Source organism: Quercus robur, chromosome 8 (genome assembly GCF_932294415.1).
Source record: "Quercus robur chromosome 8, dhQueRobu3.1, whole genome shotgun sequence".
Taxonomy (NCBI): Eukaryota; Viridiplantae; Streptophyta; class Magnoliopsida; order Fagales; family Fagaceae; genus Quercus; species Quercus robur.
Genome location: NC_065541.1, coordinates 3,486,503 through 3,510,933, shown reverse-complemented (window position 1 = coordinate 3,510,933; position 24,431 = coordinate 3,486,503). Strand labels below are relative to the sequence as shown.

The window sequence follows — 24,431 nt, the reverse complement described above, 5'->3', positions numbered from 1 at the left end:
TGGTATACCAATATATAATGGCTTTGATGTAGCTACAAGTTCTATTTTTACGTACATGTTTCCGTTGTTCATTCACAGAAACAATTAAAACTGTTATGAACAGGACTCTTTGCTCAGATTATGGAATATCCTCAGCTGTCTTTAAATCCAAGATGTTGTATCTGATGTGGTGCTGTCATTTCTGTTCTTGTGTAGTTTTCTCTGTTGCTGTAGTGTTGCAGCCTAGTTTGTTGCAGGTTCTGCTCTTATGTTTGGTAGTTACTTTTAGATTGTTGTATTGATTCAGCTTTTGCTGCTAATTTTGAACTCTTGTATTGTGGTTTTTGACTTGTTTCAAAAACTTTAACTCATTCATCTTTAAAAAAAATGAGCGAAAACTTTGCTGTATGCACCTTTCATAATGATAAGAGCATTAGTACTAAACACTACGAATTTAGTTAATGATGAGTGAGGCTTATCTTACAACCTGAATTTTGGTAAGGGAATCCTAACCTTAAATTGCACCTCCCCTGATTTTCAGAAAATAAATCCGAACCTTGCATTGCAACTCATGGAGGCTGATATGCTATATCTTCCTTATTTCTTTCTCAAAATTTATCAACGGGTGAGTACATAGTGCACACATTAGCTTGTCATTGCTACTGTAGGTCTTAAATGAAATTTATCTTCTGTCATTATCAGATATGTAATATAATGTAGTTCTACTAAAATTTACTTATTCCAGTGAAATCTTGACTGCTAATAGTTTCTATGAAATTTTCTAATCAAAGTTGACATTTGTTTGTTCTTTTTTTGGGTGAGTGTTCCCAATGATCAAATGTTGGATGTTTTCCTTTGTTCTCTAGGCCATGAAAGTGTAAATGCTAATAGATGGAAGCGTGACAAAGAATATATATATATATATATATATATATATATTGTGTGTGTGTCTGTGTGTGTGTGCAGCATTATAGTAGTATTAAGGCACAATGTGTTCTTACATGAAACAAATCAACATTAATGAAAGAACTTAGGTTTATTGAAGAAATTTTCAAAATAGGAAATTATGAATATAAAACCATTATACCACTGTTTTTATCCCCATGTTAAATAGAGGGCTACTGAGATTCTAGTGAATCACTGATAGTCTAATAGGCGCTGATTTAGCAGCCAATGTAGAGAGTCCCCCTGTGATGTTAGTGACACAAGTAAATGAGAATGCTTCTTTAAATCATCCAAACTAAATTCTGCTGTCTTTAACTTCTAGTTCATCTACTTTAGGCTGATCTTTGAAGACTTTTGCTCTGCTTTTTTCTCCATATTTTGTTTGTTGCAACCTTGAGAAAAATATAAGACATTACTAATTAAATGAACAATTACAAAAGTGGTTGAATATGGATTTCTATATTTCATTTAATTTTGGTTTAGGGGCATATAATTTTTTTTCCCTTTTAAATATAACCATATGGACCACTCAGCAACTCTTTCAATTGTAATCATCCACCCAAGTTTTGATAAAAGAGCTCTAGTGAAGTCTAAATTCCTACTTAAGACAAGCCCACCAACTTGAGCACAACTAAAATGCAACCCCTTGCCACTATTGTTAGCTTCCACATGAAATTGCAAAGCCAAGCATAAATGGCTTTCCAAATAGATTTAGGCAGGGCGAATTTGGTTTTAAAGAGTGGTATCTTCCAGGAAGATATTTAGGTTTCTCTTATTTCAGGGAAATTAGTTTTAAAGAGGGACATCTTCAGGATTGCAGGATTGCAGCCCTTTGTCTGAAAAGATTACAAGAAGAGTTTCATCTTGGAGTTCTGATCTATTATCCTTTGCTAGAAGACTTCAGTTCATTCAAAATATCCTATTTAGTATTCAAGTATTTTGGTCAAGTGTTTTCATCCTTCCAAAGAAGGTTGTGAAAGCCATTGAACAAAAACTGAATAGCTTTCTTTGGAAAGGTTTAGGTTCCTCAACTGTTGAAGCTAAAGTATCCTTAAAAAGAGGGTGGTTTGGGTTTGAACAGAGAGGGAGAATGGAACAAAACTGTTGTCATGAAGTTAATTTCGATTATTTTCTTGCAAACGGGTTATCTTTGGGTTGCCTGTGTCAAAACAATCTCTTGACGAACTAGAGCTCCTAGTGTGTTAAGGCTCCTTAGAATTGTTCTTAGGGGTGGAGGAAGACACTAAAGCTAAGAGATTTGATGAGACCAAATATCAAGTTTAAGATTGGGGATTGATCTAATAACTTTCTGTTGCATGATAATTGGCACCTTGAGAGTCTTCTCTACTTAAAACATGGTTATTTAAGGGTGTATGATGCCATATTGTCAAGTGTTATTAGTAATAGAACCTGGAATTGGTTGCCTACAAGATCAGGTGCCATTGTCAGGATACAGAACAGTCTTCCATCTGTGGTCTAGGTGATGCAGGTTGGTAGCTTGGATCTCATCTAAATTTGAGCTATATCCAAGGCTCTAGCAGTGATGTGGAAACTGATTTGGCTTCCACAGTCAATCCCAAGCATACTTATATCAGTTGGTTAATGATGAATGGCAAATTAAGTATCAGAGATAGATTGGTGAAGTAGGGAGTGGGAGGTGACTTTCTTTTTTTTTTTCTTTTCTTTTTTTTCCCCTCTCTTATGCAGATGAAAGATGGAAAGTAGGAATCACTTATTCTTTGAGTGTTCCTTTGTGGAAAGAGTCTGGAAGGTCATCATGGGGCTTTGTCTTTAGGACAAGCTTGAAGGAAATTGGAAAAAAAAAAAAAATCATAGTTTGGGCTAAAAGAAAAGGTAAAGACGAGCTTTACAGCTGTATGTTGCAAGCTGGGCTTAGGTGCAGTTGAGTATCATATCAGGCAGAAAATAAATGAAATTTTACATAATGGAAATGAGAGTGCTGAGGAGCAAGTGATCAAAATTCAAAAATATAAGCAGACAAGTGAAAGCTTGGATTGAACATAAGGGTCAGTATCCTTTTTCTATCACAAGGGAACTCTGCTGCCGATGGGGTATTTCTGCAGCAATACTATAGGCTTCAGTCCTTGTTGTTTTAATGTGTTTGGCAATTTTTCTTTGTTTGTAATCAGTTTGTTTCTGTACTCTTTCTATCTGTGATGGCTGTGTTCAGCTTGTTTCAATGAAATACCATCTTAACTATCATCCAAAAAAAATGGTCATAGTGTACATTGACATCTATGAAAGGACTGAACCAATGAAAGTAATCCTTGCTGCCTGCTATAAAACATTAACGTTCCAGCCCCAATTTCTTGCTTAAATCCTTCCAGAAAAAGTTTGACTTCAAACATGTTTGGAGTTATCTTGCTCCAACCTATGATGTGTAGTTTTAGACACATGACTTTTTTAATAAGTCATGTTACTTGTTTAAATAATACACATGAATAGTCTTATAAATAGTCCCGTAATGAGTTGGAAAATATAGCTCCAAACATGTTTTGAAACCGCCGCTGACAAAGAAGCTTCTTTGGATTGTCCTGGTTAAGAAGTTGCTGAAATGAAGTGATGATTTGGCTGGATAAACTGTTTGAACAGACCAGGCATAATATGTAGCCGGACAATTCATGATAGTTGACTAAACAATAGAATGTGAACATTGGTTAAATTAGTATTAACACTATGGATTTCATTGAAAGCTCAAAATTGTGTGAAAACACAAGAGCTATTTAAACCCCCAAATTAAAAATTACGGCTCTGTTGATTTTACTCTAACTCAAACTAAGTGTGGAATAGAGTAAATGCGAGCGAATAAACAATAAATTACTCTAAGCCATATTCATCAATTCACAACAATAAAATGAAAGTTAAAAGAGTAGGGAAGAAGAATGCAAACACAAAATAACACGCCGATATGTTATCGAAGAGGAAACCGAAGACCTCGGCGTAAAACCTCTCCACCGCCTTCCGAGCGGTAAATCGATCCACTAGAGAATAAGTTAGGGTACATGAATAACAAAAGACCCTTCAAGCCTAGTCTACCACATGTACTCGAGCCCTCCAAGCTCCTGCTACCAACTGACTTCGCCAAGCCTTGTCTTCTCTAGCTCTCCGGATCACACAATTCAGCCCGATTGCATCCACCAAACATATGGCTTCTTCCAATGCTTCCCAGCAGCACTAAAACCTCACTTTACACTCAGAATGAGTGTGGTAAGTGTTTGAGCTATCAACCTCTCAAGAATTTGGAAATAGAGAGGTAGGAGTTGAGGAAAACCACAATGGATTGTGTAGAGGATTGTGAGTATAACAATCTATAACTCTCAAGGATTGTCTTCTCTAGCTCTCTAGATCACGCAATTCAGCCCGATTGCATCCACCAAACATATGGCTTCTTCCAATGCTTCCCAACAGCACTAAAACCTCACTTTACACTCAGAATGGGTGTGGCAAATGTTTGGGCTATCAACCTCTCAAGAATTTGAAAATTGAGAGGTAGGAGGTGAGAAAAACCACAATAGATTGTGTAGAGGATTGTGGGTATAACAATCTCTAACTCTCAAGGGTTGTGGCTGGGGTTTTCTCTCAGAAAAGCACTCTTCTAAATATATGGGTAATGTGGGTATATATAGTGTGTGTAGGGACCTGACGTATCAGATATGACAAATTGGCAAAACATAATGTTTCGCAAATATTTCACGGGAAGGCCTTACCAGCGAGACACTCGCGAAAACCAGCTGTCACCATCTGTCATGACTTTTTGCATTCCAGTCATGTACTGAGCACATGCTTCACTTCGCGGGAAGGCTTCTCGCGAGCTACCCACAAAAACTTCTTTGCTCTGCACTTGCCTTGAGTCTTCACACTCTCTCTCACACACAACCCTTACAAAGAAATCCCACATAAAATACAAGGTACATAAGATTGAACAAAATTACAATCAAATTTGGTACGAAATTAAAGCCAACAAAAAATAGTTGTAAATCACAATTTTACAATAACTTAACTTGCATCCTAATTTTGAGCAGGGGATCCAAACTACAGGATTGCAAACAACATTGCAACTAATGGAGGCTGTTAGACTATATCTTCCTTACTCCTTTCTCAAAACTTGTTAACTAATGAATTATTAATTAACACATCTAAAGAGGCGGTAAATGAATCAAATACATGAAATTTCAAAAAAAGAAAAGAAAAAGAAAGATAGTTATCAAGAGGGAATTTGCAGAGTAGCAGTGTAAGGGGCTTCTATGTAGTAAGTTAGGCAACATTTCAAAGATTTAAGAAAAATAGCATCTTAAGTTTCTAAAACTCGAGATCTAATTAAAAATCGAGTTTTACAAACTCGCTTTGCACTTGCTTTGAATTGCTGACTTGGCTTAAAATGGTCTACGTAGATCTTGAGTCTTAAAGACTCGATTTTTACATAGCAAAAACCGAGTCTTTAAGACTCGAGATTTAAGAAGGCATTAGTTAAAATTTGAACAGAACTCGAGTCTTATAGACTCGAGTTTTGCTGAGAAAAATTTTATAAACACACAGTCTACAAAATTTTAGAAACACAGACACTCAGCCTCTCACCCAAAAACAGAGCATCCTCACTAACTCTCACCCATACACTTAGCCTCACTAACTCTCACTCACCCATAACTCTCACACCACATTGCCTCTCACTCTCACTCACCACACTACCTCTCTCATTGCTCTTCCCTCTCAACAATTTCATATCTCAGGTAAGGGTTTTTTGATTTGATTGTTATTGTGGTTGGGTATTAGTTGTCTATGGGTGTGGGTTAAAGAGTTTGAGTATTTATTTTGTAGATAGTTAACATACAAATATTGTGAATTATAGAACTTTGTTTTGTTAGTGTTAATTTTTTGAGTATTTATTTGCATGGTTTTTGTTATCAAAATTTTATTCATCATTTCTAGGCTCTTATTTTTATCATGATGTTACAAGTTTTTTGACTTTATTCATCATTGTTTTGGGTATGAAATGGGTAGGGAATAAATTGTAATGAATGGGTATGTAATCATGCCCTTTGAATGGGAATGAAATGGGTATGTAAAGAAATGAGTGACTTACTCCCTTCAAATGAATTGTAATGAAATGGCTTTTTTTGTATTGGGTATGAAATGGGTATATAATTAGATAAAATGTTGTATACTTTTACAAGGATTTTTATTTTTTATTTTTTTATTTTTTTATTTTTTTTTTTAGTATTGGGTATGAAATGGGCTATCTTAGCATGATCGAAAAAGGATTTGGGTATGAAATGTGTAAGGAACGTGTAATGAAATTCATACCCTCGGAATGAATTGGAATTTGTACTTTGTGTAGTTTGACTATATAAAATGTTTTTTAACTAACATAGTAACTTGACTTTAACAAATTTACAATGCATGAAATTAATATAATCCTATACCACGGTGGTCCGCTGAAGAATGTCAATGCGAACAAGGGATTGCTATTTGAAGGGCCAGGTATGAAGAGCTATTATACCTAAATTGATCGTAGGTTGAAGACCCTTGACGAATTGAAGATGATGGTTATGGAAGAGTTGTGTGAGAATCCTGCTGTGCACAATATACAAATTACTTATCGTATGCCAAATGAAATCCTGAAGTATCGGATTAATTACAAGTATATGGCGATAGAAACAAACAAACATGTGAAGATCATGTTTGAAAAGTTTGAGAGAATACATAAAGTAACTAACATTGAGTTATACGTACAGTTAGAGCCGCGTGCAGAAGTTGGTATCAAGGAAATCCAACAAACACAAACAAGTTTACAGGTTACAATTCCGGATGCTCAATATGAGTATTTTACACATGTAAAGCATGATGATTTTCATGCCGATGATGATGATGATGAGGATGAGGATGATGATGGGGATGACGATGACAATGATGATGACGACTATGTTGATGAGACTACTGCCATTGATGGTTAGGACGCATGCGGAAAACTACGAAGGGTATGACATTGGTGAGTCAGAATTGTTGGAATATCTACGAAATTAATTCACAGGTACGCCCCAGTGCCCCACCCAGTAAACCATTTAGACCATTACATTTACCTTATTTCCAAAAGTTCTCGAACTTGCAATTGAAACTTTATTTATTTATTATTATTTTTTTTTAATATCCTTCTGCTACTACATAATGAAAATTTTAGATAAAATAAATTAGCATAAATTGTTACTGTAACCTTTCGATCTTTCCTGTGTTTTCTTCTTTTTCGAACCATTGCTTCTAACTAAATAGTTTGAAACTCATCAATAAGTCTATATAGAGAAGATTGTGAGTAGTTAGACGAAATAATTGAACAAAAATCATTATGGAGGATATATTTGGTGAATCGGTCTCTTATTCTATTATAGTAATTTGTAACATTATCATGGGATCGACCTTATTATTACAATACTGTTGTTGTTGTAATAACATTTTATTATTTATAGTAATTTGCAACCAACTCTTTTAGTAAAGTTCTCATTCACAATACCAACTTTGTTTACTTTGATAGGTAAGGAGCCCCAATGCTCAAATTTTACTTGCTAAGAAGCAAAATTTGTAAGCCTGCATTTCCCTTTTCACATATTATTGACTTTTTTCCCTTTTTACATTGTTTTGACCATTTTTATTTATATCGGTATTGTTATAACTGCTAGGCTTCAAATCCAACATCTCAAAGATTTTCAAGTGCCAGATCAAACAAGAAACTGCCATTTTCTCAATCAACCAAAACATCAGTGGTTGGTTCTCCCTTGTATAGCTACCTTTGTCATTGGGTTGTTGTAATATGTTTGTGTTGGACTATATGAAGTGCATGAACCTCTTGGACACATGCCACGCAAAAGAGACATGTTTTAGTTAAATTGTATTGTTGAGAGTGTTTCAAGTATGTAAAGTATTCATTGGTATGCTTGCTTATAAATGTAAGGGCTTTGATGTAGCTACAATATTCTATTTTTAATGATATTTGCCTATAATTTGTGAAAGAGTAAACCATATGTATATGTTTTCTCTATTCATCCAAAGGAAAAAATCAAATTAGAAAACTGTAATGAATAGGATTCTTTGTTCGGATTGGGGATGGTCTTCAACTGTCTTTAAGACTAAGATCTTGAATGTTATATGGTGCTGTCATTTCTATTTTGTGTAGATTCTCTTGTTGCTGTGGTGTTGTGGCTGAGATTGTCGCAATTTCTGTTTTGGTGTTCGGTAGGTGTTGTTTTTTTGTTGCTTCTTTTGAAACCTCTTCTATTGTGTTTCTTGCTTCAATAAATTTGAATCTTGCTTTTGTTGCTTCTTTTGAAGCATGACATTTATTGTTAGCTCCTTTTGAGCCACATTAGCATAGCATTCAAATCTACTTCAGTCAATTTTGGTTTATTTCAGCCCACTTCGGTCTAATTTGGTCCATTTTGGTTCATTCGGTATACTTTGGTCATTTTGGTCAATTTCAGTCCACTTCAATCCATTTGGTCCATTTCGAGCCATATTAGTGTAGCATTGCAATCCACTTTGGTCCATTCCATCTATTTCAGCCCACTTTGGTCTAATTTGGTTTGTTTTGGTTCATTCAGTCCATTTCTGTTAATTTCGATCCACTTTGGTCCTTTTGGTTAATTTCGATGCACTTCAGTCCATTCAGTCCATTTTGAGCCACATTAGCGTAGCATTCTAATCCACTTCGGTCCATTCGGTCTAATTATATACACTTTGGTTCATTTGGTCCACTTCGGTCTAATTCGGTCAATTTTGGTCCAATTAGGTCCTTTTGGTCCATTACAGTCCATTCGATCTTATTCAGTCCATTTTGGACTAATTGGGCCATAAATTAATTCTTGTTATAGGTTTCCTTTTCAATTTTTGGCTTAAAAATTCATTTTTTTTCTTAATTTTAGTATTAAAAAATATGAATTTTATTCTATTTGAGCCAAACTCTTTAGTTTTGGGTTAAAAATATATATATATATATATATATATATATATATATAAACAAAATAGAGATTAGAAATTAGAGATATGGACCCTAAAAAGTAATAAAAATGATAAATATTCAAAAGATTACCTTAAAATTCAGGTTTCAATAATATAGGTATTATACTTGTATTTGAAAAGAAAAAAAATGCTACAAATTCTAAACTTATATAATAATTTATAAACTTAATGTAATATGTTACATACATACATGTATTCCATGAAATAAGAATTTACAACTTTTTTTAATATTCTTGGATATGTTTGAATTAGTTAATCAATTATGGTATATTTGAAAAAAGTCATTTAAATAACATTTTTTCCATTTATATAAAATAATATTATAATTATGTGACTTTATATATATAATAATTTATAAACTTAATCACTTTAAATACAAAATATATTATATGTTCAATTACATAAAACTTACAAAAATAGAAAATACTTTTAAATAACACCAACAAACAATGCATGGATTTGTGACTAATTCATATAAAAAAAAAAAAAAGGGGTTAGAAAAAGGTTGCCATATGCGTTGGTCAATCCTCAGCCCTTTTGCTCTGTTGTCGGTACCGGGGTTTTTCATCAGCATTAGGCTGTGGTGGAGCACCTATTGGAATGCTATCCGAATATTCCAACTGGACTTTTGGGTCTTTCTCCTCATCTTTCTTACCCGGCCCGCCACATGGCTTCTTGGACCGGGCCTGTTTGTTTCTTCACTATTACCTCAAAGGCCCAGGTTCATGGGCCGGCCGACCCCTACATAATCTTAAACTGTGTATTTTGTCAAATAATCCACGTATATATAGATTCCTCTAGGATATGAAGGATTATGGCAATTTACATAAAGAAAAATTATTTAGAGGACAGAATAAGGTCATACTGCTGATTCACGTGAACGCATTCAGTTGGCATACCACTGCAAATGAGCAAAATATTTGAATCTATCTTAATTTTGAACTTAAAAAATTTATTAAAAAAAAAAACCTATGATTCTTTGTCAATATACATACCAGTGACGGAGCCAGGATTTTAGGTTAGGGGGGCAAGATCAAAATAGAGTAAAATAAAATCGAAAAAGTATTAATTGATATTAATAACAAAATAAATAAACAACTATATGCAAATGTAGTTGTCATATACAATTAAAATTTGGGTTTATAAAATAAAAACTTGGATTTGAGACTAAAAAATGTTGGAGAGGAAAGAAAAAGTTGTTATACGTAACAGAGGAGCTATGAGTAGTTCTAAACCATAAATTATTTCACAACATTTTTGCCAAAACTTTGATATGACAGACTGTGAGTTATTAACAAATACTAACACATAAACTCACAATTTTTTTTCAACAATCACACTCTACCACGCACCAATTGTGATAAAAAGTTATGAAAAATTTTGTGGTCATCAACTTTTTTGAGGTGCTATAATGACTAGTGTTATATATATATATATATATATATATATATATATAAAGTGATCTTTCTTTAGCAGTGAGTGAGTGGAAGGGAAAATTTCAGATTAGTTCTTATTATTGTATTTGGTGTGAATCTTTAAGTTATCTATAAACTTGAAAAGGTAGGTAATTGATTTTATAGTTGTGAATTCCTTTGGATTTGTCTTGTGGTTTTTTTTGTATGTGACAATATTTTTTTTGCAGATTAATTAAAATTTTCAATTGATTTTTTTTTTTAAATTTACATAAATTAGATTGATGCTTGAACCACTTTGAAGTACTCTATATCTTGATAAAGTAGATCTGTTTTTATAATGTTGTACTGTCTATTTTATTTTAATAAATAAATTAATAATACGTTGGTAAAAGTCCACTCTTCAAATTTGCTGCTAGCCTCCTCCAGATATAGTAGAGTGATATTAATTGCATAAGAAAAAAAAATGATGCAAGAGTTAATATGATTCAGCTTGACAGACATAAATCCACCTCAAAAATTCCCCAGCAACTGTATTTTTACCATAATGAATTGTTTTGAATTACAAGAAACCTTAAATAGGGTATATAGAGAGAGGCTAGGTTAATCTTGAGTTTCTTGATGTAATACATTTCAAGATTCGTTTTATGATCATGCCTTTTCCTTGCTGTGTGATATGATATTGAGTTGATCATATTTAGCTTTCAGGGTTTCTTGTGTTTTTCTTCAATTTTTTTTTCTTTTAACAAGTTTTTTTAGTTAACTCAATCTAACTTGTAAAATTTAAGTTCTTGTATTAGGACTTAGGATGCATACATGAAATCGAGAGTGTGTGTGCAAGATTTCAATCTTGCATATGCATATGGTTGAGTACAATGTTATACCGGCTAGTCAAACTGATAACCCAATGACCCAATACATAAAATGGTTCGGGTTTACCTTGTTGAAATAAGAAAAAAGGGTTAGATAATTTTTTGAAAAAGGTTCTAAACTCTAGTACACAAATGTTGACTCTATGACTATGAGATTGAATAGAAATGTTACTATTTTTTTGCTTTAGGTAAAGAAAAGGTTTTCATAGGCCAGGTTACATGAGCTTTCTCCCACCTTACGCCCATTATATCTCTCTGAATAGTTTATAGAGTAAAAAGGAAGGTATTGAAGAACAAATTCCTGAATTAAGGATTGATTAGGATGGGAAAATTATGATAGAGGACAATGATTGACAAAGCTTTGTTTTCATTAGAGCCCTATTTTTATTTAACAACGAAATTATTGAAGAAAAGGGGCAAAGGGTTTGTCTTTTTTGTTTAGAATAACAAAGCCAAACACAAATGGGGCATTATGAAGGTAAAAAAAGAAGAAGAGCAATAGGCAATCAAAAGGAAACAAATGGTGGAAACAATGATAAAAAAAAATAATAAAAAATAAAAACTGGTGGAAACAAAGAATATATGGTCTATTATAAGCCTAAGACCAAATCTTATGTACACAAAAGATTCGGTGGTGGATTCAAATAAAAATAGTGATGTTTGGATGTTTCCTTTTGTGGTATTGCTTGTATAATTCATCCAAAATGAAGCAAAGAGTGGTCTAATCTTAACCCATATATAAGTCTATTAATAGCGTACTTGGAGAATAGAGGGTGGTTCCCAATTAAAAGTGGCTAAGGTGATGCTTTCATACTTCTTTTGATCACTTTTAATTGAATTTAGCTATAAATTGTCATTCAATTATATGCACTAATTGATTCTTAGAGGTTGAGGGAATCTTGGGAAAAAGGTTTTGTTTCCAACAAAGTGTACCTTTTCACCAATATTACATTGAAGCTAACAACATTTTTTTGAAAAAGATTATTTTTAATGGATCTATTCGTAATAGAGTGACTAAATTTTAACTATTTGTCAACTTATTGTAATCTTCCCCCTTTTCCAAGCTTGGGACTGACTAGTTTGATTGTGAACAAAATATATGACACTAAGCACAAACACGTGGAGTTTGATACACATAGAATTGAGGATTTATAGTTGACCCTAAGAACTTGGGACTAACATTTTGTTATTATTGTTTGAAATCTTTAAAAAAGAGGCCCCTACCAATGTTTCCTAGCTTTCTCTGTAAGTATTAGGTGTAACCTGGAAAGATCAATCAATGAGTTTTGGCCGGATGATTAGACAGAGTTATTTGTTTTATTGGATGGAAAATCCCTTAGGATGCTCATGGACCAAATGGATTCAAATTGATTTTTTTTTTTTTTTTTTTTTTTTGGTAAAGGATTCAAATTGATATTGCACTTTATGCAATGACAAATCTTGTTTTGGATCCATCATGGTGTATTATTATGTTCTAAAAAGTCTAGTTCGCATATCCAATATGCGAACTCCATTGCACGAGTGACAAGTACCAATAACACTTTTGCTTTTTGCTTTTTCCCTTTTTTTTTTTTTTTTTTTTTTTGGGGGATGCTAGAGCATTCACAGCAAAGCATGTAAAAAATATAGCTTTTAGCAACTTGAAAAACAACTTTATCTATTTTAACAACTCACTTTACAATACACCCAACATTAAAGACACTATTTTTTTAGCAACTCATTTAAAATAATATAAACAACTCAATAAAATAATAAAAAACATCCACCACAAAAACCAACACAACAGCAACAACCACCTCCACCGTCGCCCCACTAGCCACAACCACAAACCATAGCAGAAAAAGAGAAAAAAAAAAATCCAGCCACCAACAACATTTCTTTTCCACTTCTCAACCCACAACCACCAACCATAGAAAAAAAAACAAACAAACAAACAAAAAAAACAAAACAAACCTATAATCCAACCACCAACAACCTTCCTCTTCCACTTCTCAACCACAACCAGAAACACAACACAACTTAATAGAAATCAAACAAATCGAGCCATCGATGCACAGTTATTGTGACCCACGACCCACGACCCAACCAGCCAAATTGACCCACGAACCAATCGGACCCATCAAAGCACAATCATCCACTACCCACGAACCAATTGAACTACAAGATATTGAAGAGACTCATGGTCACACCATCGAGCACGGCCAACCCAAACCCACGAATCCAAACATGGCGACACCTCACAAATCACAAAATAGGCAACCCAAACCCATGGATCCGATCTCCACGCCGATGTCAACGAATCCGATCTCACCTCAATGTCGATGTCCACAATCAGATTTCACATGGGCTAGAGTCGGAACCAAGAGGAGAGAGTAGAGGAGAAGTGAGAAAGGAGAAAGAAAAGAAAAGAGAGAGAAGAAAAAATATGCGTGTGGAGTGAGAAGTGAGCGTGTGGGGAATAAAAAAATATTTTTTATTAATACCTTCCAGCTACAATGAGCTGCTAGAGATAGCAGCTCACTGTAGCAATCACTCAAAAAATTTTAGCTTTACCTTCTTTACTGTAGTGTGTGTTTTTGGTGTTTTGATTGCTAAAATGACTAAATAGCCATTTTAGCAACCTTATTGTGAATGCTTTAAAGGACCAATCACAAAAAGGTCTTGGTGATTTGTACTTCTAAAGACCATTGATAGGCTCCTCATCTCTTTCTCTTGCTAAGTTTTCAAGTTGAGCCTCCAAACTTGTGGAGTACTTGATAGGAAAATTTTTAATTTAAATTGTACTAGCAATGTAAGGTTTACATTATGGATTTGTACACATTTGTTTAGTTCGCAATGTAAATCTTACAATGCTAGTACAATATAAACCTATAGATTTTGATAAAGAGACTTAAATTCAGCACATGATATTTCTCTCATTCCACAAACTAGCCAAAATTTTGATGATGAGACTTAAATTTAAGATCTTATAGATCACAATATCATACTAGCCTCATTACATGCACGAAGACTTTTTTTTAGTGTCATAATTTTTCATTCATCCCAATTAAAGATTTACAAGTTTTTCCACTAATATTATGCATTTAGAACTACTAATACAACTAGAGTGTTATGAGGCTAACTCCAAAAAATGAACACTGAAAATTGAAATCATATGTTTGTGTGTGGATTTGTTCATTTTTTTAAGCTAGCCTCGTGACATTCCTAGTTAGTGGCTTTAAATACGTAATGTTAGTGGGAAAACGTATAAAACTTAAATTGGTATGAATGAAATACTATTACACTAAACCCAAAAAAAAAAAAAAAAAAAAGGAGTCTCATTGCACGCGCGAGCATGTGTGATGAGGCTAGTATTTCATAATCATCATCCATTTTATTTGTTGCTTGTAATTTGATTGTTAATTGTTTTATTTTGGAAAAATTAGTACAATTAGAAATATATATTTTAGAACATTTATTAAATTAAATGTTTTTTAAAGGTTAGAAATTATTTTATTTTATTTTTATTGTAAGTTGTGTGATTGCTTCCTCCTTCTCAAAACTTAAATTTGATTTTTCCTTCAATTTCTCAAAACTTAAGATATTGATCCAACGGTGATCGTTGGCAATCTAGTTGTCAGCGTCACCACTTTGACTTTTGCTTCCTGTGGTCTAGTCACCATACGTCCAAAACTAGTAGCTTCAATGTTGAGCCATTGATTTTGGTGGTTTACTCGAAAATTTTTATTTGTCATACCAAACACCTGAAAATATTTTACATATAAAATATATATATATATATATATATATATTTTTGAGAATAAACGGCAGATACATATAAAATATTTTACTTTAAAACAAACAGAACGAAAATATATACTATATTTAAGGGGCTTCCCATGTTTGGATTCCTACTTTTTGATAACCAAAATGCATTCAAATTCTCCTATTTAGAAATTTTAAATAATAGAGTTAGACATATAAAATTACAAATTTTATATGTTACCAAAACATCACATTTGATGGTACCATTCTCACATTATGTAGTACTAACATCACATGTGAATGTACTTTTGTCACATTCAGTAGTTTCTTTATTTTTTCTTACATTTGATGGTAACATCCTCACATTGTGCACTATCAACATCATATGTAACTGTGCTTTTATCACATTCGGTGGTTCCTTTATTTTTTTTCCTCACATTTAATGGTACCATCCTCACATTACACAGTATCAATATCACATGTGACTGTACTTTTATCACATTTGGTAGTTCCCTTATTTTTTTCTCACATTTGATGGTACCATTCTCACATTGTGCAGTACCAACATCACATGTGACTGTACTTTTGTCACATTCGGTGGTTCCTTTATTTTTTTTCTCACATTTAATGGTACCGTCCTTACATTGTGCAGTATCAACATCACATGTGACTGTATTTTTGCCACATTTTGTGGTTCTTTTATTTTTTTTTTTCACATTTAATGGTACCATCCTCACATTGCGCAATACCAATATCACATGTAACTGTACTTTTGTCACATTCAGTAGTTCCCTTATTTTTTTTCACATTTTATGGTACTATTCTCATATTGCACAGTACCAACATCACATGTGACTGTACTTTTGTCACTTTCGGTGGTTCCTTTATTTTTTTTCCTCATATTTGATAATACCTTTACACATTGTGCAGTATCAACATCATATGTGACTGTATTTTTGCCATATTTGGTGGTTCTTTTATTTTTTTTCTCACATTTGATAGTATCATCCTCACATTGCGTAGTACCAACATCACATGTGGCTGTACTTTTGTTACATTCAGTAGTTCCTTTATTTTTTCTCACATTTTATGATACTATCCTCATATTGCACAGTACCAACATCACATGTGACTGTACTTTTGTCACATTCGGTACCTTTATTTTTTTCTCACATTTTATGATACTAATCTCACAAAACGAAATACCAACATCATATGTAACTGTACTTTTGTTACATTCAATAATTTTCTTATTTTTTTCACATATTTAATGATATCATTCTCACGTTATATATCTTTTTTTTTTATACCACACAGGGGAGAAAAACAAACCAACAGACTACACAACAGCTGGATTAAACCAGCTACAATTCAGAGGCATTTGACATGCCAAGTTCGCAACTGACCAAACAGATTTTACAACAAGATTAGGCACTAAGAACACATCACAACAAAACCCATTATGGTTCAAAAAGTCTAAATCAGCAAGCCGGATCTGTTGCAGCCGGTTTGTGGTCTTCCTATGCTGAATTAGATTGACTAACTGTCTGCTGGTGCCTAGAAACAAAACAAACTGGAAACCATGGTTTTTTGCTTTGAGAGCAGCTTCCACCATAGCATCCAACAGCGCCCCACTTGTTGTATCAGCTACACTACTATTAACACCATAAAACAAGCTATCTCCCTGCCTAGTAATAGCTTCATAAGCTGAAGACCAGCGATTTGGCTTCTTACTCCTAGCTCCAGCAAGCTTAACGATCAACTGCCACTGCCCTGAGACTGAGTAGTGTTCTGGTTGATATCTTCTTGGCTGACAAGTGTCTCTTGGTTGGTCAAGGAAAGCTTCTTTGTACCTGCAAGCCATAGATTGAGAGATTAAAATCACGCTCATAGGATTAGGTTGTAACCCATCATAGAGCACTCTGTTCCTGTGTAACCAAATATGCCAAAGGGTTGTAAAAATTGCTTGTAAGTAAGCCATAGAAGAAGGCTCCCTGGATTTGTACTTCATGAGGATTGTGGAAAGCCAATGTTGAACACTTAAACTCCTAAAGTCAGTAGCATGCACAGCCAATGTTGATCCGTGCCAACAAGCTCTAGTAAATGGGCAGAGGAGAAAGAGATGAGTTGAGGATTCAACATCAGAATTACAGAGGGGACATGTTGTTTGGGTTGAGATGCCTCTGTTGTTTAGATTACAAAGAGTTGGTAATCTGTCCTGGATAAGTTTCCAAACAAAAGTATTGATTTTCAAAGGAACTTTGACTCCCCAAATCAGATTCCACACATTTTGGTCTCCGTGAATATTTCCAGTAGAAAGGGAATCTTGTATAAGAATCTCATAGGCTCTTTTGACTCCATAGTTACCGTTAGCCTCATTGGAAAACTTCCAAATCAACTGATCTTGCACATCATGAGCTTTAGGTAAAGGAATTTGGAGGATTTGTTTGCTCAAAGGAAAGTGGTATAAGGTTCGGACCAAATCAGCTTTCCAAGTTTTGGAATTTTGGTCAATAAGATCCCCCACTGTACCAGTTTGTATTTCAGGATGATGCAAAGTACCATGAGCAGTAGGAAACCAATTTTGATGAGTAAGAGGGATATTGAAACCATTACCAACTCTTCACTGCCCCTCCCTAAGTCTAGAATCACCTTGCTTAACAATGTTCTTCCAACACCAAGTATGATGAGACTTTTATCACGTTATATATCAATATCATGTATAACTACACTTTTATCACATTCGATGATTCCCTTAATTTTTTTTTTTCCCCCACATTTGATATCATCTTCACACTGTGGAGTCTGACTTTCTTCTCCTCTCTCTCTCTCTCTCTCTCTCAGTTTTTCTATAGTCTACGCTTCTCTCTTCACTTTCGGCTCTCTCAAATTCTTCTCATCCAAACCATCCACAAGAACCTATCTAGAGCGACGATTACTAAAAAAAACCCTAAGCAAGACCCACAAAAGAAGAAACAGATCCCTAAGCCATGAACGGTTCCTCACCAGCTCTAGCGAGGGAATTGTTCTCGCCAAACAATAAAAATCCATTGTTTATTTGCTGTCTTGCGTTCCCTCTCTCTCGCGACCGTACTCTCTTTCCTCTCTCTTCGACTTCGCTCCATTTTCAAAAAGGACCTCACCATTAATTGACCTCACCGGCGCAGGGAAAGGGGTTTTACACGGCGACGATCGAAACCCATTTCAGGTACTGTGGAGTTGGTTTGAAATTTCCCCAAATTTTTTTGATTTGTGCTTCACTTTTTCACCAGAATTGCTTGATGATGGCATTTGTGAGGTGTTCTTTCCAAGTTGACTTTTTCCCCCCTGTTCTGTTAGAAGAATTTGATAAAGTTCGCATTTTTATTGATTTTTCGTGAGGATTTGTGTTTGTTTGGGGTTTGATTTTGATGGGTATTTATCGTTTTGGTGATTGGTCGTTTTGTTTATGGTTATTTAATCTTGCATGCGTTTCATACTTTTGGTATCCTCTGTTTGGTTGCTTAGAATGTATTGGGAAAAGAGAATAAAATGGAATCTCAAATTTCAATGTTTCGTGTATGACTTGTGATTGATCATGTTCTTGCAGAAAGAATAGGAGTTTATAGGAATGATTGGCTTCTGGGAATACACATAAACATTTAGAGTTTGTGTTGGATCATTAGCATAATTGGCTTAATATACTGTTTCTTATTAGATTGAGTGAGTTCTTTCTAGTTTCAATTTGATTCTTTTTAATAATAATTTCAATAAAAGCTAACATAAAGATTTAATCACTCTATTATTATAAATATTAATTTCAATAAAATGAAAGATGGTAATCAGTATACACTGTACCAGACTACACCTAAAGGATTACAAACTCATATTTAGGGAGTCAATGAAATCTATAAAAAAAATGACAGGAATGAATGTTGACAATAGCAGTCTTCCATTCATAAGAACATCTCAGCATAGACTTTTTGAGAACATGAATAGGATGTTCAACCCCATCAAAAGTCCTACTATTACACTAACGCCACAGTGTCCACATATAACATTACGGGACTGCCTTCCATATTTTGCCACCACTATTGACCATGGAAATTTTCTTTCCAACAAGAAAGCATTCTGGGACACCATCTTTGGCATAACCAAGAGTCTCCAAATGATGCAAATATCTTGGGCCAGATATCCTTGCCACTGAACGACTCAAAAGATCAGTTTCAAAATGATTTTTTCTACTTCTTTTATTGTTTTCTGTTTACCTTTAATTTGATACGTTATTATGGGTAGGTTAACTAACAAGTTGCAATTTTATTTGCATCAATTTCTCCTTTCATGTCATTACTTAACAATTAGAGGAACTATTTTGTTTTTTTGGTTGCAAAATTTAAGTTTCAGACTAATATTTTAAACTACCTTCTTATCCATAATTTTTATGGGCTTTTAGTAAAATGTATTTACCTACTTAGTGAAAGTCTTTGTTGGTTTCAGGGAGGCCTTACCGCTACAGATGTTTTTGCGGTTGAGTGGATTCGGACTGGGGTTATTCACTTTGGGATGACAGTCTCATATTTTGGTTTTGTTAGTGATGGTAAATCATGATCCTTGGAATTGCCTTTTTTAAAAATCTTGACTTGTATTGTGGTCAATTAATTTCACATCAGGTCTACATTCCAAGTAGCAAACACAGTGAAATAGAGCACAGTCACAATTTGGTGCCACAACTACAAGTACCTGCGTTTTGTTTTTTCGTGTTTCTGGATCACCTGTATTTTTGAATTTTCTTGTTCCTTGAAGTTTGCTTTCTAGTGAAGTTTGAAGAAGAAATGCTTTGTCACATGCTTTTGAAGTTTCAGACTTGTAAGCGTGTTTAACACTTGATGCTTGCCTTACATCATTGTCAGGCATTTACCCTAGAAGTGATTCATAAGCTTACTTATTTTGTTAAAAAAAAGAATTGGTGAATACATTTTGTGGTTAATTTCACACTCTGCTTAATTGGGTGCTAAAGTAGGAAAAGGAATAAATTATTGTTTTATAATTCTAGACAATAACGTCCTCAACAATGCATATATACTAAATTATCCTAATGTAGTTGACGAATTAATTCACATATTTTTCCATTTGGGGGCTGGAGATATTTATATTTTTCGTTCGAATTCAATCAATGGTACAAAACAATGCCTAAGCTTACTTTGTTTTGGTCATGTGACATATAAGTACATGTGTTTGTACTATCAAAACTACAAATCTAAGTTTATTTGCTGTCTTTAGAATTATCTATATGGTTGTATTTGAGCTAATTATGGTGCCTATGACTCTTTTGGTAAATGAGTGCAACATTAATCCATGTATGATGTAGTCCACTATATCATATGGTAGTTAATATATGTGAGCTTTTCATGAAATGACATGTTTCTTCTTCTTCTATTAGCATGGTCATACTGCTTCCAAATTATTTCTATTTTTATTAAACATGTGAACATGATTGAATTGATCTTTTAGCACGGTTCCAGACCTGCCATTACTTGTTAGCCTGTTAATGCACATATATATTCCCTTGTTGCACTAATCCATTTTAATTGGTGTCTCCAAGAAGTGAGATTGATTCTTATTCTGTAATCATTGTTCGTTCTGCAGTGTTTGAATTTAAAGCAATGATTTGTTGTCAAAAGGATGCTGATTTTGAATCTCTTGTATACAGGATATTTTTGTCATTTAGAGTGCCTGTAAATTAGCTAATGTTATGTCCGATTAGCAGTCCTTTGATAACATTGAATTATATTGATTGCACTTTGTTCCGTGATTTTAGTTTTTAATGATAGATTGGGTAGTGAAACAGGAATACAATTACCAGCTAAATATTAAATGGAACGAGTTACTTACTGTCAATGGTTATGTATCACATGCATGTTACAGTAATAATTATCCACAAAAAAAAAAGCATGGTACAGTAATGTCTGATTAGTTTTTGAGTATTTGTTGCTCGTGTGTCTGTATTTCGACTTTATGGCAGTGTCGGAACTTTCTGAGAAATATCAGAAGCGCTTTGGTCCTCCGCGTTATCTTGTTCCGAGATTTCTAGTTCTTATGCTTGCCAAAGTACAACTATGAAGTGGAATATCTTCCAGCATCAAAAGAGGATCGAGAGGGAAAGTTCTCAGCTGACCCGGAGGTAGTTTGACATGTCAGAACTTTACACTGACATTATGAGGAGATCAAGCAAAGATAGCATTCCTAGAGCCTCTAGTCTATGTAGTAATGACTCGTTAATGACCCCTAGTCAAATGTCTGGAGAAGATTTGGATACAACCTGCAGTAGTACCCATGCTAGCACTGAACCATCTGACTATGTGTGTGGCCTAGATCCAAAAGCGAAACGCCTATCATCTGGAAGGAGCAATGTAACAGCAGAGCCAGAGGTTATTCATCCTCAGCCACCTCTGTCAACAACTCCAAGAGGAATGACTCATGGCTACATGATCAAAAGGAATCTATTTTCAAAGTGGGCATATCACATGAACAAAAGTCTAATCGAGTAATGTAATAAGGAGGGCCTTGAAGTGTTATAAAAAAATAATAAAAAAATAAAAAGGAGGATCTTGAAGTACTAGGGGTGTTTCTCTCTCCTTGTTAAACCCTTTAACGATGGTTATATCTTTTATGATATAAATAAAATCAAGTACAAAAAAGTCTAGGAAACATGGTCCTTATGCATCAAATAATAATTGCTCCCTAATGGGTTGGTTCTTATAAATTTGATTGTGCTGGAATTTGAAATGAAATTAGGAGCAGAGGTAGTAATATGGAATGGTGGCATTTACTGTGGTTTAACTTGGCCATTTCCAAACATTCATTTGTTGGTTGGATGCTTATTATTACTAAGCTTTCAACGAAAGCTAGAATCTTGCAACAGGGTCTTCCAAGTTCCAGTGGATGGTTTGTGTGTTTTCTGCAGCACTAGCATTGAGTTCAGGACCCATTTATTTTTCGATTCTTCTTTTACCAAGAGTGTGAGACCAAGGAAACATGGGTAAGATTTAAGTTTATATTTTTTTTATAATAGAATTTTAATTTGTTAAAGATTAATAGCTTGTTTAGGTGGAGGGAAAGTAGAGGCGGGGTAGAGTAGAGGGAGGGGGAGTAAGTTAATTACCTTGTTTGAATGTTTTTTTAAAGAAGGAGGGCGAGGGTTTTGGAGGGTTTCTAATTACTTCTAATCCCTCATTTTTAATTCCCCCAAATTGGAGAGATTTAGAGGGAGAGTAGAGAATAGAAATGTTTGACCAAATGAATTACTAAATTTACCTTTACCATATTAACAAATTTACAAATTATGAAAACACTAATTATTCCTCTTCTCTTAACTTAATTTTAAAAAATCCAAATAAGGTGAAGGATAATAATTTCTCTATGCTCTCCTCCCCACTACTCGCATCCCCTCTACTCTCATCTACTCTCCTCTCCCACCAAACTTCCAAACATAGCATAAATGTATAACATTGATTTACTAATTGGCAGTTCTTAAAATGTTGATAATAGGCTTTTACTTGGAGTAGAAGTCAAAAGATTGGATTTTTTTTTTTTTTTTTTTTTTGAGAAAGAAAGCATGCGCTGTTGTCTGAGAGTTAAGTTTTTTTTTTATTTTTTTATTTATTTTTTTTTTTTATATTCAAAACTTTTAATTTGAATAGAATTTAAATTTGCTGAAATATTTAAGTTTAGAAATTTTTATAATAGACTTTCAATTTGAATAAAATTTAAATTTGTTGAAGTTTAAATGTAACTGTCAAATGTGACAAAAATATGATAAAATGTGATGCTGAAACTGTCAAATGTGAAAGAAAAATTTTTTTGAATGTGATAAAAGTACGGTCAAATGTGATATTGAAACTACCAAATGTGACAATGGCATTGTCAAATGTGAAAAAAAAAATGCTCCTATGGAATGTGACAATAGTACGGTCAAATGCAATGTTGGTACTACCCAATATGATGATGAAATTGTCAAATGTGAGAAAAAAATTATGGAAAATTAGGGTACCATCGAATGTAACAAAAGTATAATTACATGTGAAACTATTTCAATAAGTTTCTAGGTTTTGGGGGCATTACGGTTTAGGTTTTAAGCATATTTAAGTAATTTTTTAGGTTATAGGGTCATTTCAGCCATTTTTTAGGTTTCAATATCATTAAGTTAGTTTTTAGGTTCTAAGGGTATTCTAGTAATTTTTGAGGGTTTCAAAAGTATTTTGGTCATTTTCAAGTGTTATGGAGTATTTTTGGTCATTGTTTTAGGTTTTTGGTTATTTCAATCATTTTTTATGTTTTAGGGTAATTTTGGTCTTTCCTTTTTGTAGGTTTTAGGGTCATTAGGTCATTTTTTAGGTTGTAAGGGTATTTTGATCATTTTTTAGGTTCTAAAGGTATTCCTTGTTGAGGATTTTTGGTAGTATTTTGGTCATTTTCAAGTTTTATGAGGTATTTTGGTCATTTTTTAGATTTTAAGGATATTTCAAAATTTTTTAAGGTTTTAGGGTCATTTCGGTAATTTTCAAGGTTCTATCGGTATTTCGGTCATTTTTTTAAGTTTAAGGTGCATTACAGTCGTTTCTTTAGGTTCTAAGGGTATTATTGTCACTTTTTAAGTTACAAGGTCATTTTAGTCATTTTCTAGATTTCATGGTCATTTTTTTAGTATCTAAGGGTATTTCAATTATTTTTTAGGTTTAGAGGGTATTTTAGTGATTTTTTAGATTTTAGGGTCATTTCGGTCATTTTTTAGGTTTTAAGAATATTCCAATAATTTTTGAGAGTTTCGGGGTCATTTTGGTAATTTTAAATTGTTAGGATGTGTTTTGATAATTTTAGTATATTTAAAGGTATTTTGAGAATTTTAGAGATTTTAGGAGTATTATTTTTGTTATATATATTCGTCGATTATTAGGTAATTAAATAGGGTTGGGTTGGGTTGGCTACGCCTATATGTAATATTGGTACGACTCAATGTGATGATGGTTCCCTTATTTTTTTTCCTCACATTTGATGGTTCCATTGTCACATTAGGCAATACTAACATCTTATTTGACCGTACTTTTCTCACATTCGGTGGTACTTTAATTTTTACTAACATTTGACAATTCCATCGTCACATTGGGCAGTACAAACATCACATGTGACTATACTTTTGTCACATTCGATAGTTCCCTTATTTTTTTCTCACACTTAATGGGTCCATTATCACATTAAGTAATATCAAATGAGGTCTGCTTTTAATTAATTCTTATTTTTAAAATTTTTATAGCTTTTATGTGCATACAAAAAGTTTGTCCATTTGAAAATATTAATTTTAAAAATTAGACATGCTAAGGAATAGTTATTACAACATTTTGGAGATGAATAGTTTTAGACACCTCATTTTGTACCCGTTAATAACCTTTGTTCCTCGCCCCCAATGATGAGCTTGACA

At 33.6% G+C, this 24,431-nt stretch overlaps 1 long non-coding RNA gene across 1 annotated transcript; it reads left to right on the top strand.

Annotated features, from left to right (window-relative positions):
* Positions 1 to 6,893: 6,893 nt before the first annotated feature.
* Positions 6,894 to 7,897, top strand: LOC126697935 (uncharacterized). The gene is made up of 3 exons (XR_007646311.1): positions 6,894 to 6,973; positions 7,469 to 7,515; positions 7,614 to 7,897. It is a non-coding gene; the product is annotated as an uncharacterized LOC126697935 (long non-coding RNA).
* Positions 7,898 to 24,431: the final 16,534 nt, after the last annotated feature.